Raw genomic sequence first — 20,490 nt, 5'->3', positions numbered from 1 at the left:
GAACGTAGATTCCTGCAAGACCTGGGATACGAGACAAGCAACATGCTGCCATTGGAAGAGGCGCTACCTCCGTGGCAGTACGAGATGATAACGGATCATCGGCCTCTAACTCAAGTTCTCAACCAAGGGAAGAGAGCTAGAGCCGCTAAGATGCACGTGGCATGGTGCGAAACACATGCTCCAGACGAAGAAGTACGGTACACCGACGCCGCAAAGAACGGTGACAAAGTGACATCTGCCTGGCACGACGCAAGTGCAGGCAGGACACAAACCGAATCACTACCGCCGGGCACGACGGGGAGGAAGGCCGAATTGAGGGCGATATTGGCGGCGGCCCAGGACATCGCAGGAAAGAGCGCGACGGCACCTCACGCCAGAATTTTTACAGACTCGCAAGCAGCGATTAACGCAACATGCAGCAGCAGACCCAAGGACCGAGCAATAAAAAAATTAATAAAGTGGCGACGGAGCTTCGCATACGTGGCGCCGACCTGCATATCACATGACTTCCCGGGCAGAGCGAATTCCCGGGAATGGGAGGGCACACAGGGCCGCAGCGGAAGAAATATTTCACGGCTCCGCGACTGGCCCGACCTCTCATTCTGAAACGTATAACACGGTAGATCTTGAGGAACAGACTGAACTTGCCATGCAGGCGAGGAAGGCCTACCTCAGAGGGTTGCTGCCGTCACAAGAAGACAACATACCAACGAGCTATACCAGGTGGGAAGCTGTCCGAGTCCGATGGATCAGGACCGGGACATCATTCGCACCGGCCAAACAAGCGAGCTTCGGGCTCGTCGACATCGAGGGCTCTAGATGCAAGGCTTGCGCCGGGAACAACACAGCCACACTACACCACCTCCTCTGGGACTGTGCCGGCCTGGAACGGCTGAGGAAGAAAGCGATCCAGTCTCTTCGAGAAGAGGACAGGTAGGCGACGCTCGAGGAGTGGTCCCGACCCCAGGGAACACCGCAGCACAAAAAAAGCAATCCTCGATTCCCTGATGAGCTTCATCAGGGAGACGGTGACCCATCATCACATTTCATGTTTTTTTCACATCATTCATTCCCTTTCTCTCCTAAAATCCCATGCCCCCCCCCCTTCCTGTCTCAAGGCACCCCACCAAGACAGCCGAACCCACTCATCTCATCAATAAACATAATTCAAAAACAACTTCTAATTCGTCCTTATCTTTGCACTGTTTTGTTTTATCATATCATATTTTTCAACGACTCGGTTGTTTTGCTGTGCAAGATTCTCGCCATTATACTTGGCGACAACTGTTCTTGGCAGTGCACTAGAAAGGAGGAGAGCCCGCGTAAGCTTTATTCACCACTTATAATGGGAGAGGGAACGCGTGCCTGAACCTTCCACTGCATGACCAAGAAAAGTTCTCGCCATTCCATTTAGCGCTCGCTGCGCGACGCCATTTTGTTAGACCGCAGCGCCCTCTCCACACATCCGGGAAGTTCAGCAGGTTCGGCGGGGCAAAACGAGAGAGAGGGCACGCGCCCGACTCTGCTAGCAGACGGCAAACCGGGAGGTTGCCGTTCTCCAACTTTGGGCTGTACCGGTGGGCTGTACCGGCAGGCTGTACCGAATATCAAACTCTCGCTCGCGGCTACCGTTATGAAGGGGCTCGCGCTCTTAGGATATGTATGGCTACTCCGAAATCAGCCTTCAGTGCTCTATTGTTTCATTTCAGTAAATTATCAACTAGCGTATCTTTGTTCCGTTACTTCAATAGCCGGCACCTGAACCACTGCGTCTATTGCGCCAGGAGAGCACTTTTGTTTTATTATTCCAGATTTTCACTCATTGTCGCTAAAGGCCTACACCAGTATGAACTTCGTATCGTCAAATGGCTACAGCAGCCGGATTTACTTTCCGCCGGAGCGACCGGCCACTCTGACAGAGTTTTTATATTTTTTTTTTATTCGCCCGCAGGTAACATTGCAATTAAACTCGGTTAGTCTCTTTATCGAGCATAACATTACACGATAACTTGCAGATCAAAATCCGCGCATCTGCGCTTGAAATTTCCAAAATGACGTGATTTTAAACCGAGTTTGGGCGCCAGCGGGATGTTAGGTACAGCCCAGTAGGCGGAGCAGACGACGAGCGGGATGAGAGGGGGAGGGCATTTTTTTTCTCTCCGGTCTTCCAGTGGAGCGGTCTTGAGACCGTTCCGCTTTCTTTCCTTCTTTATTGCCGGCTAGGAAAAAATGAAAAAGCACACAGTCACTCGCACACGTAGAATTTGTTTAAGAGCGAATCAGCCACTAAGCGGCGGGTTTTATTTTATTAGCACCCATTCTTGTCCTCCATAGACTGTGGAGGCCGAGAAGCATGAAGGCATTGTAGGGGACTCCCCCTTCGTTTGCCTGGGGCCAAAAGCGGATGCCGTGGGTAGCTAAAGGTAGATCCTTCTTCAGCGTGCGCTAAGGAATGTCCTAATGGAACAGGGCGTCCCAACACTCAATAAATACGTGCTCTATAGTCTGCGATTCTCCGCACAGGATGTAATTAACTGACCTTCGTACAAAAATACATATTTTCTAGCTACGTTCTTAAAGGGAGTACACTGCGAACACCCATACACCACTTGGGAACGATCGCTGGTTTATATGTGTCGCTATCGCGTACTATGCTTCGAGGCGAATCCTAAACGACACATACAAAGGAGGAAAACATTTTTTTTAAACACCCTAGATAGGAAAACGAAGTCATAAATTGAATTTACAACGAAGAAGAAAAATGTTTACGGCTATATTTACGGCGCGGAACTCATTTGTAGTTGGCGCCCGAGGGCACCCGCGGAAAAGTGGCTGCCATTTATCACGTAGCGCTTGCGGTCTTTCGGAAGCTTCCTATGCTTCCGAAAGACCGCAAGCGCTACGGCCTATGGTATCTAAAAGTTACTTATTGAACTTCGTTTGAAGTGCAACAAAAACGAAGATTAATAAGCAACTTCTAGAGTCCAAATGAAGCTCTTGAATAAGCGCAAGAACAACGTGATAGACCTGTAGGCCGGTCAGAAATTGACGACGGCGGCACTCCGGAGTGTTCACTACCGGCGGCGGTGGCGGTGGCGGCGGCATGGAGAAAAGCGTTGAACCGTCGGCGTACAGACGCATTCACACTGAGCAAAAAACGCGCGTTGCGGTCCACGTCAATACCGCCATCGAAAAAGACGTAGCAGGCGCACAGGGCCCCCCGAAATTGTCATCTTCTCGGGAAACCTCGCGTTTGTCGAGAGAACACGAAATTTTCCGATTCGTCTGCTTCGTACGCTTGTTGTTGACTTGCCTGCGCCATTGCATACGCGCGCGTTCACTGAATGGACAACGACGATCGTTATATACATGTTTACACTCCAAGTGTATGCAGCATATGTGAAACGCACGGTCCCTAGCGCGCAGCTTTACAAGTGCTGTTGTGCCGTGTTTTCGTAGAAACAACTCTTAGTACGTACTCTTAAAAAAGCTAGTAAAAAGCTAGTAATTGCAGCAGTTACTACCCCTTTCTGACCATTACTACCGTTTACTAACTATTTACTACCTCAAAGGCGCGATAGACAGCAAAAAGTTAGCGAATGCAGCCATGACTACCTTTTACTGACTGTTACTACCTTTGTACTAGCTATTTACTACCGCAAAGGCGCGGAGAAAATGGCGGCGCTTGCTTGATACCCGATGGCCAGCGTTAGGGACGTACTTGCTGTTTCGGATCGCAACGGGAGGTATCCACGCGCAATCGCGGCGTGAAATATTTTATGAGAAGGCATGTTTAAGGGGTTAGAGCTGACTTTATAACGATCGCAGCCTCTGTACCAGCACGACGTGGAAGCCATCGCTACAGCGAGCGCAGAAGCCATTGTTGATACAATGGCCATGCGGCTTACTTTCCTTCTCGTTGCATTCGTTTGTGAGCGGCTTCGTATTTTCGGCACCGATTTGGCGTCCAGGGGGCGTGGCCAGTGACGTCAGAAACGTCAAAATATCAGCTTTTATTTTACATCTGAAATATTTTGACGTCAACAACACGTTTTCTTTGGATGCCGCTGACTGCATTTTGAAATGTCGGTTGCTCGGCGTGTGTGTGGCCGGATGCTCGGCGGCTCGGCGGTGTCCGCGCTGGTACGTGTTGTCGACGTTGCCGCCTGTACTCGTTCTTGGGAACATCAAAATAAGCGTACTCCATTTTCACACTTCTCCCGGTGCCGTCCGTCACTTCTGTTGCAAATCAACATTACGTGCACCGGAGGCCTAGCCGCAGCAATTTTGCACGCATTTTTCTGGAGCTGTACTTGTGCGTATTACGACGGATTATCACCCTCGCATGGAATAGCTGTTAAGGCCATGTAAGCGGCGAGCGACTAGCCTTGACTGGCATGGCTGCACGTTGGAACTTACCTATAATACATATTTTACAAGTCCCATTTACACATTAGAATAACAACTTTCTAGATCAAGTATTAAAAATAAATGAAAGCTGACCAATTTCTGACATTTTTTATTGTTTTCTTGTATTTTATTTCTTTTTTTTTTACTCGGAGTTGAGACTTAAAATTTTTGTGCGAGAATGCGACCAGGAAAAGACGTACTCGAAGTAATTTTCTACTTGATACAGGGAGTCCCTGATTTTCGCGGGCGATTTTAGATCGAAACTTTCTTTTGAATCACCCTTTTAGATGAAAAGATTTGAAAAGAGGCGATAGATTTCTATGACAGACGTCCCAAATGAGCCTAATCTCTCCAAAACGAAACAAGTAATTTCTAAGGGCTTTTGTGGATCGGTTTACTCACGGAAACGAGTTCCACAGATGTTCACAATAATGTTTCTTCGTTTAGCAAATATTAGGCTTAAATCGGGTGTCTCTCACGGAGAAAGGTAGATTTTTTTTGTTATCTTTGGATCCAGGTCATATTTTTTTTTTCAAATTTTCTGATTCTATCATGAGTGGCTAGTCTCACATTGAGACAAACTTTCAGCTTTTTGCGATTCGTAGCTTTTGGTAAGGTCCGAAAACTAGGGTTTACATTTCTCTATCGGACACTGTACTTTTCAACCGTTGAAAGATAAAATGAGTAGTGATTAACCTTAGCGGTGAGTACTCGACGTTTCCCTGTTTTCTTGGTACCATATTGGCATAAACACGAGCGACTCCTGCATTTTCAGAAACTGTTGCACTGCATTTATTTCTCTTTCTGTAGGTGGATCAAGCAGCCCACTCACTGCTGTGGACCACTTACCACTGAGGGCCACTCACCACTGTGGAACACTCTGTCAAGTCAAAGGTATTGAGAGTCATTTATAGGCAAAACAAAAGCGCAAGAAATCAGATTGCTGGTGGCAAATGCATAATCAGCAGTACCTTTGTTGGCTTGTTAGAAAAGGGAAAACATGTTTAGAGAGTTTCATCCTGCACTTTTGAACCCTTCAAAGATGAAGTGAACAGGCATAAAGCTGAGTGACCCCTCCGTTCGCAGAAACTGTCACACTGCATTTATTTTTCTTTTTTCTCAGGTGGCTCATGCGGCCCCCTCACTCCCGGGAACCACTCACCACTGTGAACCGCTCACCACTGTGGGCCACTCACCTTTTTGGAACACTGTCAAGTCAAAGGTATCGAGAGACCTTTGTAAGCAAAACAGAAACACAAGAAATGGAATTGATGGCGGCGCATGCATTAATTAGTAGTACGTTTGTTGACTTATTAGAAAATGGAAAACATGTGGTGTCGACAGTTGCATCTTGCACTTTTGAACAGTTCAAACATGAAATGAACAGTGATCATCGCTAGCAGCTTTTTTTTAGTCTCTTTGATTTCTTTACTTTCCAAACATATGAAATATCTCGCAGAGTTTATACTACATGTTTTCAGTTTATGGTCAATGACATCTGCTGTCAAACTTTTTGTAAATGTTAAAGTGTAACATTTCCCCTGCAAATGTAACAAGTCATTCACATTAATTTTTTTAAATAGAGGTAATCTAGGGAATGATAAAGATGTGGAGGGACTTTGGGTTTTTTGCTTTAGAATACGATTGTTTTGTATCCCCATAGGTTTAGATTTCGCAGAACTTAAAAGTTCAAACTGTTTTTTTTTGTGTGAACATTACAAATTTTGATGCTTGGCCAGTGCATACAAGTTCCACTGCAATCAAAGCTTACACACCCACTGTTATGAAGTAGCTTGAAGATATTGGTAATGGCAGGGCTTCATAATGTCCTTAAGTTGTGGAAAGTACCTGACTAGATAGTATGTACGTTTTGTCCGTTGCTGAGATTCTGAGGATCCTCGCTTTCCCGTACCAGTAGAGTCATGTATGAGTGTAGTATTTGCAAAACTGTCGTCACAGGTTTGTCTCAGTTTATTAAACATGCGACATTGCATAAAAATGAAAGCAACCTGCACATCCAGTGCCCGTTACAGTTATACCGCAGAATGTTTCGGAAGATCAGTTCTTTGTACAGTCACATGTCTAGGATGCACAGGAGGCAAAATACAACTGTCATAACCTACAGAGCATTGTCATTGACCTGCAAGATTGGCACATGTATACAAGTCTGCAGGGATGCAAAAACTCTGATGAGCCACCTCAAAGCCCATATAAGTGAAGGTGAAAGGGTTACATGCCCTTTCGTAGCTTGCAAGCGTTCATTCACAAACAAGTCTACATTTACATCCCATGTTTAAAGGTGCCATGGCCGTAGCTTTTGGGCCGATGTCGCAAGTACTGACATAGAAAAGGTGCCCACAGTACAGCAAGATGAAGGATGCACCCTTGAAACAGAATCAAGATCAGCTCGGCCTCCGTGTTCTGCAGTCCAGAGTATCAGCTTGGAAACAAACTCATATGATGGACTCCCAATCGAAGGCTGTAGCACGGCACATGAAAAGAGCGAACAAGGAATAATTGATCATCCAGAAGGCCACGGGCATCAGCGCAGTCAGATTGTGGATGCAGTTGGGCGTTTTTATTTACGCCTTCTGCAGGAATTTTTGCTGCTATCATGAACAGTACAGCTTATATCAGAAGCATTGTTTGACCTGCAAAGCAATCACCTAGACCTCATGGTAGACCCAGTCAGACAAAAAGTCCAAGAAGACTGCTTAAATCACGATGCTGCCAAGACAGTAATCAGTAAGATATTGGAAAGTGATATGCTTACTGGTCTTCACAATGGGAGCGGTATGTTTCGGACATCGTATACCTGCACAGGCTACTTCAAAAAAGGTTTCTCCTATGTGGAACGAGTTGCTATACTCCTGGGATGGAACAGGAAGAAGCAGGCAGCTCACTTTCATTATGTACTGCTAATAGAAAAGCTCGAAATACTGTTGAAGGACAAGTCAGTTCAGCAGCAGTTCATGATTCCAAATGTTTCTCAGCTGGGTTTCTACAAGGACTTCACAGATGGAAGGTTTTTTTCAAATCATTACCACTATTTCACGACCACCCCGACGCTCTGCAGTTGCTTCTTTTTCAAGATGCATTCGAAGTGGTGAACCCTTCGGGCTCTGCGAAAAAGAAGCACAAACTTTGTTCCGTCCACATGCTACTTAGAAACCTGTACCCATGGAATAGAAGTCGTATGCACTCTATTCAATTGTTGCTCCTATGCAAAGAAGGTGAATTTTTATTCTATGGCCAGGACAAGGTATTTCCTCCTTTGATTGGTGACATAAGAAGGCTCAAAGCTTGATGTGTCATGGTTGAAGCTGGCACTCCTATTTTTTGCACTGTGGTAGCAATCTTGGGTGACAAACTGGGAAGTCACACTATTGGTGGCCTTACTGAGAACCTCAGCAAGGCTTCATACATATGCCGGTTTTGTTTAACAAAGAGAGAAAAAAATGTTTGACAACGAAAGCCTGACTGCAGACTTAGAGCTGAGAAATCCAGTTAAGGGGGGAGGCTGGTCTTTAACTTTGTGTTTTGTTATTTTTTATTCATCGTGCTAAAATTTTGTATGCTGATGTATTTCTCAGTGGTGATTTCAAATATTCAATTAGTTTTCAGGTAGCTTTAGTACATCCTGAGTTTTCAATGAATTTGTCATTTTAATTAGGTTCTCCTTACGGACCGTTACCGTAAACTTCTTCAAAATATATCAGTAATATTTATAGAATTGAAATCACCGAGACATGTTTTGTGTGGTGATGCTATTTTGTTGCTTTATATCTCATAAAATAATTTTATTAATTAGATTAAAAAAGATAGAACCTCCCGTTTTGTGCTACTTGATTGCAAATGTACTTTACCATTGTAATATCATTAAATCAGATTTAAAATATCATCACTGCACAGAGCATGTCTTGGCGAATGCAATTCTGTAAATATTTATTATATATTCGGAACAATGTTATGGTAACGGCCCGTAACGAGGACCTAGTTAAAATGATAAATTTATTATTAACTCAAGATCTAGTAAAGCTATCTGAAAACTAATTGATTGCATATTTGAAATCACCACAGAGAAAAACATTAGTATAGTAAATTTCAGCACCATAAATGAAAAATAAAAGCAAAAGTTTAAGACCAGCCTCCCCCCTCAAAAACAATAAGAGACTGTGAAAACTCTCGCTGTAGACAACTCTCTTGCTCTATGCCAGGGCATAAAATGTGACTCCGAATTCAATCGACTGAAGTACGTTCATGTCTGTGCACCTGGACTTCCTCCATGCTTAGGGCATAATCTTTTCGAATGTGTGGTATCCTACGATCTTGCTCTGTATTTCAATTACATTATCAAACAGTGCCGATGGTTATCGGTTGAGAAGCTCAACAAGAGAATAATGTTGTTCAACTTCAAATGAGCAGACACAAATGACCAACCACCAGATGTCAGCTGTGGCTAAAAGCTCAGTGGCCGTGTTGTTCGAAATTGGAACCTTTTAAGGTTTTTACCTCTGTATATTCTTGAGAAGGTCTGTGTAGATGAACCAGTGTGGGAGCTAGTACTCATGCTAATTGAAATTGTTCAATTGGTGTGTGCACCACAGATCACAATGCCCATCCATGATCATGAGACTATAAGATTTGATTGAAGATTACCTTTCTCAGAGAATTGACTTCTTCTCAGATGCTCTTCTCAAACCGAAGCATCACTATCTGCTTCATTATCTATACTTAATAACTCAATTTGGGTCGCTTGTTAGTTTGTTGACAATGCGGTGCGAAAGCAAAAATAGCTTTTTTCGCCGATGCTTGCGAAACGCCCAAAACTTCAAAAATGTCGCGCTCACACTTACAGAAAAACACCAACTTCTTCAAGCATACAGAAGCAGTAGCCAGTTGTACCAAGAGATATTCATATTTGAATCCAGTTTCGAGTTTTGCACCAGTCTCTTCAGTAGCGATATTGCGAAAGCCATTAGCGATTTTGGCTTCCAGAAGGAGGAGGTTTACTGCTGCTGCCACACCGAGTACAAGGGCATAACACACAGGAAGGATATGGTCTTGGTCTTAGCTCGCTACAATAGCTGGCTAGTGTTTCGCCATATTCTCTTCATTTTATTGCAAGACACTACTGAGTGCTTTCTTTTACCCGTCATGCAATCTGTCGTGGAACCTATGACGAGTGTTTATAACTTGCTCAACAAACAAAGTGAGCAGCTGAAAGCTGTGTCTCTTCACAACGTTCTTGACTGGTAACCATTGGAGAATTATGAATGAAACCCGAACGCCGGACCGCGTGGCCAGCGAGACAGGCTGCTCCACGTGGCGGGCCCCTGAAAACTAATGAAAATGCGCACGGGGTGCGAGGGTGAGGGTCCTACTAAGACGCGCTCGACCCTCGCGCGGCGCGTCTGGGACTTCCGCCTTTCGCCGGGGACGCGCTGTAAGCGCCGTCACTCAGGGCGTTTTCGTGTCGCCGCACTGTCGCCCGGTCGACACCTGCGGCTTGCGCGCCGCGCGAGAAGGTCGATGCTGGGAGTAGCAGCAAGCTGCTTGCGCGCGCGCCAGCGGAGTACGCTCATTGTGTCTTCTCCTCCTAGCGTGCGCATTTTTTATTGTTTGTTGTACGTATCCTAATTTTATAATTAGCAGTAATTATTGCAAGACAGAAGAACAAGTTGGGACACATGACGAGCGCTGACTCCCAATTGAAGGTTGCTACTACAAATATTTAGTATATAATACATGAGCACATCGTCCACTCCCAGGGGTGGTCCATTAACCTCCGTTGTTCTTGAGGCTTGTATGCCTCGCTGCGAATGCCATAAGGAAGGTCTAGCAACTCCCGCACTCAGCAAACATTTGCCTTAGTTGTGATAGCTTGAGCCTTGAATAATACGCCACTCTGCGCAGATTCTGGTCCGATCTGTCCAGCGTTCTCTTTAATTATCGCTTTTATATGTGTCAGATGCACAGCGATATCTTTTCAGCTCTGTCATTATTATTTTTTTCTGCTTTCTGTATACCAAGGGCGAAGTGAAACTTGAAACATTTCGTGCACAGAAGACCCGTAGCGCTCAATGACGTGTCACCGGAACCACGCGGAGGCTCTGGTGAATCACGTGGCACACGCGGTTTCTGAGAAAGTGAAACGTCATAGACTTGAAATAAAATTCGTCTATTGGCACAACCGTACTCCTTTTGAAAAAAAAATGAATAAAAATACAGCAACAGACCGCGACGCGGATGCCTCGGTTTCGATAAGCAATGCGCATGATTTCGTGCGAGGTTATCAGTCGATTCTTATAAAAAGTGAGGAATTGCTCGCTGACGCTCTCTTTGGAAACCACCGATATGCCAGGCGTATCGATTCCGGAGAGCAATAAATTAATTACCCTGCCTAAGCAGCGCCTATCGGAAAGAGCTATAGCCAGGCTAAGTGGCCGCCCAGTGTCGCTGTCGACTGTCAAGAGAATTTTGCGAGTGTTCCATTACGAACAGCGTATCGAAAACCTTCCGCGTGGCTCAAGAACCAAGATGACGACGGACGACGAAGACCGATTGATCATGGCTGCTGCAGTAGACGACCCAACACTGACGGCTAAAGAAATACGGAATGAACTGGGCCTCAGAGTCAGCGTTTCGACAATACGTGAGCGGCTGCACGAAGCTGGCCTGCGCAGCCGCGTGCCTGCTAGAAAGCCGATGCTTTCGGCTGACAACAGGCACAAACGGCTGCTTTTCGCGCAAGAACATTCATCGTGAACAGTGGCATACTGGCAGAACGCCGTGTTTACAGATGAATCTGCCTTCACGACGCGCTGGGACAAGCGTCAGCGGATCTGGCGAGCCGACCGGACCAGTTAAGTGTTTGCCTAATCATCGAACAGCTGCATGATCTCGTTGAGAATGCTAGGCGATTGATTTTTCAGATTACTGTGCCTTAAAAACGGAGAATACAGCACGTTCTTTTATTTTAGATTTTTGACAAACACAATTATTACTGAGCACCAGTTTTCCCGACAAATGTTGCACTGGGCGCGCTACTTCATGTAACTCATGCCATATATAATATTCAACTTAGACAAGCGCTCACGAAATAATTTACAAATTTTTCACGTTCGACCGGATCAACTTCCAGCGCGTCGCCAGAAGCGGCCGCTGCTCCGTGAGCGTGTGGGGCGCGCTCTCCAAGGACGGACTGGCTCCCCTGGCGTGCCTTGATGGCCGCTTCAACACCGCCGCTTACATGGACGTCATCGAGACCGTTCTACTGCCGTACGTTATGGACGGCCCGTTCAGCGACGGCTACTTCTACCTTCAGCAAGACCGCAGCCCAATCAACAAGGCGCGGTCCGCGACAGAACTGTTGGAAGACCGGGGGTAATGATTCTTGACTCTTGAGTGCCCCCCCCCAGGAACCAGGCATGAACATCATTGAAAATGTCTGGGGGGCCATGAAGAACAACCTTTCCCACCGGCCGCTGCAGCGGCGTTCAGCGGATGACTTGTGGGCTGCGGTCGAAGCTCAGTGGGAGCGGCTGCGCGCTTCGGGCCTGGTAACCAGCCTATTTGAAAGTATGCTTGGTCGAATGGCTTCCGTCGTAGCTGCTAGAGGCGACTTCACAAAGTTCTAGGAGATCCGCTGCTCTTAACGGAACGCCTGCACGATCCTATTTAACGTAGATAATGGGCGGCCGCTTAAAATGACCTATAGCTCTTTGCAATATACCCCCTGTTCCGACAGGGTGATTTATTTAGCCGACCCAGGCTGTTGCTAGGGCTGCTGCTGCGTCGCCGGGGCATCCGCGTCGCGGTCTGTTGCAGCATTTTTTTTTCATAAAGAGTATGGTTGTGCCAATAAACGAATTTTATTTCGCCTCTTATAACGTTTCACCATTTCTCAGAAACCGCGTGTGCCACATTGTTCACCGGATCCTCTGCGTGGTTCCGTTGACACGTCATTGAGCACTACGGGTCTTCTGTGCACGATATGTTTGAAGTTTGTGGGTCGCTACCTAGTCGACGCCCGATCGGGACGTGCCTCGCGCGCTCCCCAAGAAGTCACCCAACACAGTGTGTGGTTAAAAAGGTTTACTTTGACTCACTCGTTGCTGGTCAGCGTCCTGTCCTCGTCCTCCTCCTCGTCGTCGTCGTTGTCGTCACGCACTGTCCGGTCCGCCGGTTCAGAAGAGGACCCCCTTGTCCCGCTTCCCTTTTTATGTCCTCGCCCCCTACCGATCAGGTGCCCCTTCACTACCCGTCCACGTGAACACCCACGCCCCTACCACGGGCCCCGCACGATTTCCGAGTGGGGATTACGCGCCGTACGGTGACGCTCCCCCGTCCAGGGGCCCGGGTGAGCAGGAATGTTCGGCCCTGGCAGGGCGCGGGGGGAACGCGCGAAGTAGCGGGGGAAATGCGGAGAAGACGGGACTCCATGGTGGGGCGGCCGGAGGGATCCCCACAAGTTTCATTTCGCCCTTGCGATACACAAAGCCATAATTAATGACAGCATTGAAGAGATATCGCTGGGCATCTGATACATAAAAGCGATAATTAATGGGAGCGCTGAACAGATCGGACCATAATCTGCAGAGTGGCGTATTATGTGTCCCAACTTGTTCTTCTGTCTCGTATGCCGCACTGTTTTGCTATACGTCCTGCTAATTATAAAATTACGATACGTATAACAAACAATAAAAGTGCGCACGCTAGGAGGAGAAGACACCATGGGCATACTCCGCTGGTGCGAGCGCAAGCAGCTTGCTGCTGCTCCTAGCATCGACCTTCTCGCGCCGCGCGCAAGCCACGGGTGTCGACCGGGCGACAGTGCGGCGACACGAAAACACCCCGAGTGACGGCGCTTACAGCGCGCCACCGGCGAAAGGCGGAAGTACCAGACGCGCTGCGCGAGGGTCGAGCACATCTTAGCAGGACCCGCACCCTCGCACCCCTTCGCATTTTCATTAGTTCTCAGGGGCCCTCCAGGTGGAGAAGCCTGTCTCAATGGCCACGCGTTCCGGCGTTCGGGTTTCATTCCGTGCTCACTGTACATGGTCACAATACCCTGTTGTTGTGCTTAAACATTGAATCTTAGACATTGTTTAGCGGTTTATTTTTCTTTGCAGTGCAAAGCGTTAAAATGAACTTGACATCATTTGTAAGGAGTTGGCTTCCACAACTCAAAGAGGAGGCTGTTGAGATAAGAGCTACGAAGCCGAAAGACAGAGGCATAAAATGTCTAGAACACGTGAGGTATGTGCGAGAGTCGGACTTAGAGGTTTTAGCCCATGTCGAAAGAAGAATTCTGCCTGAAAAATTCTCTGAAGTCAGCATTCCAGCTTCCTCCTCTATAGCTCCAAGTGGCCATTTTGGTGATGGCCTTTTTATGGGACCCAACCGCCACAGTGAATGGGCTGAGCATTTCAGCATTCCTTGGGAGATGTTTCCACCAAGTTTGCGTCTAGCTTGCAAGGACCAGCAGAAACCTACACAAGGAGACATGCATCAGGTGGTGAGAATATTGAGTTCTTTGATCATTGATTAATATCCATCACCTGGCCGACACAACTTGAGAATAATCGCAGGAAAGATTGCTAATAAGTTCCCCTCATCATTTCAAGATACATTGCAGGGCACAGTCGTTGGTTCAGGAATAGAAACTTTGATGTGGAAGCTTGAAAACTGTGTGAATAACAATAAGAGGTCAGCACCACAGCTGCTACTGAGTGAAATCGTTGATGACTTAGATTTCTTTTAGCCACGGAAACAGTCTGTCCGCGACTCCTATGGCTGTGTAGCCTGGCAGCCGGAACTTCCGTGTGGGGAGACTGTTCACACACAGGCAGAAAAGAGGCAACGTCTCTGGATGGAATACACTAAGCTTCAACCAGATGAACGCGTTGTTAATTACCTTCTGGTAGAAACGTTCCCTTGGCAAAGAAGTAGCACCAACTCCAGCTCTGTTGGACAGGTGAAGGAAAGTTAGCCTTTCTTTTTCAAGGAAGAATGCCTCGTGCAGCATGCAAAGCAACTTCTTAGCGATGAAGTTGTCAGGGCAATTGAATTCAACATGAAAAAAGTGGGATTGCGTGCGTACCGTTACGCATACAGCCAGCTCAAATCGCCACGCCTAAAGAAGAGTTTGAAACAGACTGAGGAAGCAAAACGTCGCCTTCAGTGCGTGACATCCGAACACGAAAGTGCACTCCTTCTACTTCTTGCACAGTTCAGCGAGGACGAGGAAATGGTCTACAAAATCGAGGAGGTAGGTGTGTTTTTTTCAGCTTAGAACTTTCAAGGCAGGAGGCAAAGCATTCCTCCTGAAGTAAAAATTGCCATGAATTTAAACACTTTGAGAGATGCCTTCAAGAAAAAATTTCCCTCAATGCTCACACGAATGATTTGTAGGGTTGTCAAATTGTTAAAATGCTGTCATCTCTAAATAGGGCCTGTATACACACAATTCTAAATCAAACTCAGGCTTGTATTTTTCAACGATTCATGAACCACAAAATCTGGATAGAAATACCAGAGAGTGTGCAGACGAGCTGGTGAACTATAAACTTTTTGAATACCCAATACCGTGAAACACAAGAAGGTAGACGACACGGAGATCTGGGCTTCCGTCTGCTTTCTTGTTCCTTAATCTAAAGTTTTCAAGATGCACAAATGTGTCCATCCTTGCATGTGAAGTGACATTTTATGTAGGCAGTATACACTATTGCCCAAGTGTTATAAGCCTTGTAACGGTCATGTAACAAAAGGAAACAAATATGACTCTATCAGCCTCAAGTTGGAGTCTAGAAATGCTCACATACATGCAAACCAAAAGTGCTGCATGTTCCTAAGCTAGACGCGCCACACAACCAATACCGTTAAATTTTACCGGCAATTTCAAGCAAGGTGAAACAGCTGGGAGCAACCTATTTGTCATGTATATTGAGAATTGTATTTTATAGAATCCAAATTACACTTTCTTACGGAAGCTGCGAAAGCTTCACAAGTGTGGCCTGTGCAGGTAAGTTATACAGCCAGGGGGACGTAGTATATGTTCCTCATATTTGTAACAGGACGGATGATTAATTGAAAGTTCTTCAAAATGTTTTAGTTACTGAATAAACATATGGTGTTAGTATAAATTTGCTTAGTTCTAAAGAAAACCACTAAATTCGGCAACTTATGAAGTTCAATAAGCCTTGGGCTAGTAGGTTTTCTTTTATTTTTGTTCTGCGCTGCTAAGGTGTACAAACTGGGAAAATGAAGGACGACGCACACACTTAAACCAATTCTTAGTTATGCCTTCCGCGTGTCTGTCGTCCTTGGTCGTCCCAGTTTGTAAACTTAGCGCCAAACAAAAATAAAAAAGAAATAAGACTTATGAGGACCTGGAGCGTGTGGGAAGCATTGTAATACTCTAAAAATACCACACGTGCAACGTGTCCCTACTGAAAAAAAACATTTTGCGCCTGTATGAAAATAAACTGGTCCATACCGGTAACAGTTTAGCCATACCGGTCACCAGTTTGCCAAAGGGGTCGTCCGTATGGCTCAAAGGGGTCCCCGTATGAGCCCTAACGGTCACATATTTGGGCAAACAGGTCACTTCTTTGGGAAACGGGTCACTCGTCGGGGCAAATGGGCGACTCGTTTGGGCAAAGTTGTCGCACGTTTGCTCAAACCGGTGAACATGTTGCACAAGCGGGTGACCGGTGACCGTCAACTGTACCGGTTTAATCAAACGGCTCTCGGGAGTCCGTTTGATATTGAACGTACAGATCGGCGGCGTGGGCACGACTAGCTGTTTCAGCCGTGGCAACCAACGTTTCCGGAAAGCTGGGAGCGCCGGTTCATCGATTTCAGATCGTCCGCGTAATGCAAGTAATTGTATTTATATTTTAAGTGCGCTGACGTTGGTGAGCCGATATTTTTGACAGAACTTTAAAACTTTGTCCATCTTTTTTGCCTCACTTTTCTTACTTTTTTTAGAAGACGCGGCCGCATGAAAGAATGTACTTCTAGAGTCTGTTTCACTTCATTTCAAGACGCGGCGAAGGTAGCGCGCGAACACGTGGCTGCAAGAACACCGAGCATTGCGAGAGCACGCCCGCCGTTGCAGCAGTCAATTTACGAGCTCGTGCTGGGTGCTTTTTTGGCTCGGGCGCAAGCCGGGCTCCTGGCCGACGCCACTTCCAGCGTGCGTGCTGAAATGCACGCGTTTCGCCTGCTTTCCAAGGCTGCAAACGACACGTACAGTGGCAATTCCAAGAGAGGAGAAAAGCGCTTGTACAGCGGTCCGCGCACCCTCTCCCCTAGCATTGACTGCATTGCCACAAAAAGCCAACAACAAGTTTTTTTGTTTTCTTTTTTTAGAATGCAGGAGGAGAGTGTTAAGAGGGAGGGGGGTGGGGTGTCCAGGTGTCCTGCTCCTTGACCTCGCCGTCGCCCCCTTCCTCCTCTCTGGTCAGCTCTGTCACGTGACTAGAGAGAGGGTAGGGCACGCTCCACGCTAATAAGCATAGCCAGATCCGGCTGTGCGGACGTTGACAGTCGCTTGTTTCTTTGTCTGCTTGTTTTCCGTTAGCAACTTCGTTTGTCCTGCGTGCTTCGATCTGCCACCTTTCCCTGCGGTCTTATAAGAATGTCTCTCGACAACGTATATCCCATACGTTGTCGTATATCCCATACGTGCACCAAATGTTCGAAAAGTCCTACGCGTATAGCGGCAACAAGCGATTCTTCAAAGAAGTGAGAAATTCTTGTGGTTTGGCTGGGTTCGGCAAATGACAGCTTGTGCGCCGCAACGTGTTGAAACTTCAAGGGGCCTTCCTTCACGTTCTAGTGTTTGTGTGGTTGTCCTGTTTTGACCGTGTCGACAAATATTACAGATTACATTTTTCAAGTCCGCTATTATTATGGTAAGTGCACTGCTACCTACGTGTTGGCAACTATTGACGGTTCTTCTACGTGTACTCTTCCATGATATCTAGAATTATGCAGCGCCTATTCACGCGGCAGCCGGGAGAATAATTTCCCCGAAAGTCTAGCTGTATAGTCTAGAATTACCTTGGTTCTTGTTTGCTTTGCAATCTTCTCAGTTGCATAAAAGCTTAAAGTGCCTCTCACATTTCACAGATCGCTTGCACGTTTATACCTGTCGTCGGAAGAGGTAATAAACTTCGAGGAGAATTGAAAACGATCTTTTGTGTCTGTTTTCCTGTCCATTCCCTACTGAAAAAAAACCATTTGGCGCCTATATGAAAATGAACGGGTCCATACCGGTCACCAGTTTGTCAAAGGGGTCGCCCGTATGGCTCAAAGGGGTCCCCCGTATAAGCCATAACGGTCACCTATATGGACAAACAGGTCACTCCTTTGGCAAACGGGTCGCTCGTCTGGGCAAATGGGCGACTCGTTTGGGCAAAGTTGTCGCACGTTTGCTCAAACCGGTGACCATGTTGCAAACTGTACCGGTTTAGTCAAACGGCTCTCCGGAGCCCGTTTGATATTGAACGTACAGATCGGCGGCGTGGGCACGCCTAGCGTTTCAGCCATGGCAGCCAATGTTTCCGGAAGGCTGGGTGCGCCGGTTCATCGATTTCAGATCGTCCGCGTAATATAAGTAATTACAGTAAAACCCCGTTATAACAAAATGGGATATAACAAACTAACGGATATAACAAAGGAATTGTAATTCCCCTTGCTTGCTAATAGTGGGAAGAAATGGACATTGGCTATAACAAACTAATGGTTATAACAAAATAATTACGGCCGCTCTTTCAACTTCGTTATAACAAGGTTTTACTGTATATTTATATTTCAATTGCGCCGATGTTCGCTTATACTGCAACTAAAACTAACACCTTTTTTGTTTTACGTAAAACCGCGACTTTTTTGAGCCGATATTTTTGACAGAAGTTTAAAACTTTGCCCATCTTTGTTGTCTCAATTTACCTATTCAGCTCGAATCTCTCTCGCAGAAGACGCGACCGCGTGAAACAATGTACGTCTAGACTCCGTTTCACTTTAATTCAAGACGCAGCGAAGGTAGCACGCGTACAGGCGGCTGCAAGAAAATCGAGCATTGCGAGAGCACGCCCGCCGTTGCAGCAGTCAAACGACGAGCTCGCGCTGAGTACTTTTTTCGCTCGGGCGCAAGCCGAGCTTCTGGACGCCCCGCCGCCATTTCCAAGGTTCGAGCGTGCTAAAAAAACGCGCGCGCATGTTTTTTTTGTTTTTTTTTTTGAAGCTACAATAACACATTTCACTGGAATGCCCGGGGAGAGGGAGAGGGGCTGTCCCTGTGGTCCTCGCCCCTCCCTCCTCTCTTGTCACCCGTCACGTAACCCGCAGCCGCGCGCGAGCTGCACGCTGATAAGCATCGTGATCCGGAAGAGTGCACCTGGCAGTCGCTTTTTTTTTTTTTTTTGTCTGCTTGTTGTCAGTTCCAGCTCGGAACTTCCCTTGTCCGCACGCTTCGATCTGTCGCCAAACCCTGCGGTCTTATTAGGATGTCTCTCGACAACGCATTGCATCTGCACCAAAGCTATCAGTGTTCGAAACGTCCTACGCCTATATCGGCAACAAGCGATTCTTCAAAGAAGTCAGGAATTCTTGCGGTTTGGTTGGGTTCGGTAAATGACAGCTTGTGCGCCACATCGTGTTGAAACTTCCAAGGAGCCGTTCCCTCTCGTTTGTGTTTGTGTGGTTGTCCTGCTTTGACCGTGTCGACAAATATCACGGATTACATCTTTCAAGTCCGCTATTTTTATGGTAAGTGCACTGCAACCTACTTCTTGGCAACGATTGACCGTTCTTCTACGCGTACTCTTCCAGATTACTTATATAATAATGCAGCTACTATTCTCGCGGCAGCCGGGCGAATAATTTCCCGAAAGTCTACCTTCATAGACTAGAATTACCTTGGTTCTTGTTTGCTTTGCTATCTTCTGCTATCCATGTTCTAAATACGTTTATGAGTTTCGGGACGCCTTAAATAAGTTTAAGACAACTAGCCTCCCAGACGTTACCCATTTAGGGCTAGCGAATCCAAATGGCACGTTCAAACGTGTGGTCGCGTGCCTGGTTGAACGGGCACCCGCATCAAACGGGCACCTGTATCAAGCGGGAACCTGTATCAAACGGGCATCCACATCAAATGGAAACCGTTTCGAACGGGTACCGTTTTAAACGGGTACCCATATCCCATAATCACGTTTGATTCAAACGGATCGACAGGTTTGCCACCCGTTTGATTCAAACGGGTCGACCAGTTTGCCACCCGTTTGAATTCCAAATGTTTTTTTCAGTAGGGGTGCAATGCTGGCGAAGCAAAAATGCAGATCATAATGTCCTCTCTGTTTGCCTTTCATTAAAGGATGGAGATCTTATAATGGGTATTGTTTAATGTAATTTTAATTAAATATATGTGGGTCTCTTCTGACAATTCTCAGGAAACTGCGGGGGACACAAATCTTCAAGAGATGCCTGCCACGCCGAGCATTTGCATAAAAGTTAGATCAAGAAACGTCTTCGTGGCCGTCATGTGACATTCATTGTGCTGCTTGCTTTTTTATGCAGGACCGAGCCCTTTTATGACCGCGGATTTCACCGTGTGCATGAATGGAATCGTCTTGACCACTACGTGCAACAGAGCTGTTGCATCAAAGCTTATGTTCCTGCTGAAATTCGTTCTCATAGTGGAGTATCTGCAGGAAGTACCCCTGACAATGGAGTTTGTTCAAAGGTGAGAATGCCAGACTACTTTGTCACTGGGCTTGGTTTGCCCAAGGAATCACAGCCTTACAAGCTGCTGAAATTTACTCGAATGTGATGAATTTGTCCAAATTTGTGTTAAAGGCTCATTTGTTTTGCTTTGCTGCTTATAATAATAATTTCACTTTACATGGTCATCGCTGGCATCAATCCAGATAAAAGCTCAAAGACTCGCAAATCATCAAGGAAACAGCATAGTTTCTCACCAAAGGTGGCGGCTTTGGCAACTTCCTTAGCGAACTTTGCGTTTTAGAGTTTGGCACGTCCAGATCAACGCTAAATACTTAAAAATGTAAGCAT

General features: G+C 46.5%; 1 pseudogene; it reads left to right on the top strand.

Moving 5' to 3' along the window:
• The first annotated feature begins 13,558 nt into the window (after nucleotides 1-13,558).
• LOC115328943 lies at nucleotides 13,559-20,443 on the top strand (annotated as a pseudogene).
• The last annotated feature ends 47 nt before the right edge of the window (nucleotides 20,444-20,490 follow it).

Source organism: Ixodes scapularis, unplaced genomic scaffold (assembly GCF_016920785.2).
Source record: "Ixodes scapularis isolate PalLabHiFi unplaced genomic scaffold, ASM1692078v2 PGA_scaffold4__175_contigs__length_147842914, whole genome shotgun sequence".
NCBI lineage: Eukaryota > Metazoa > Arthropoda > Arachnida > Ixodida > Ixodidae > Ixodes > Ixodes scapularis.
Note: the sequence above shows the minus strand (reverse complement) of the source record. Positions and strands in the feature narration are given on the sequence as shown.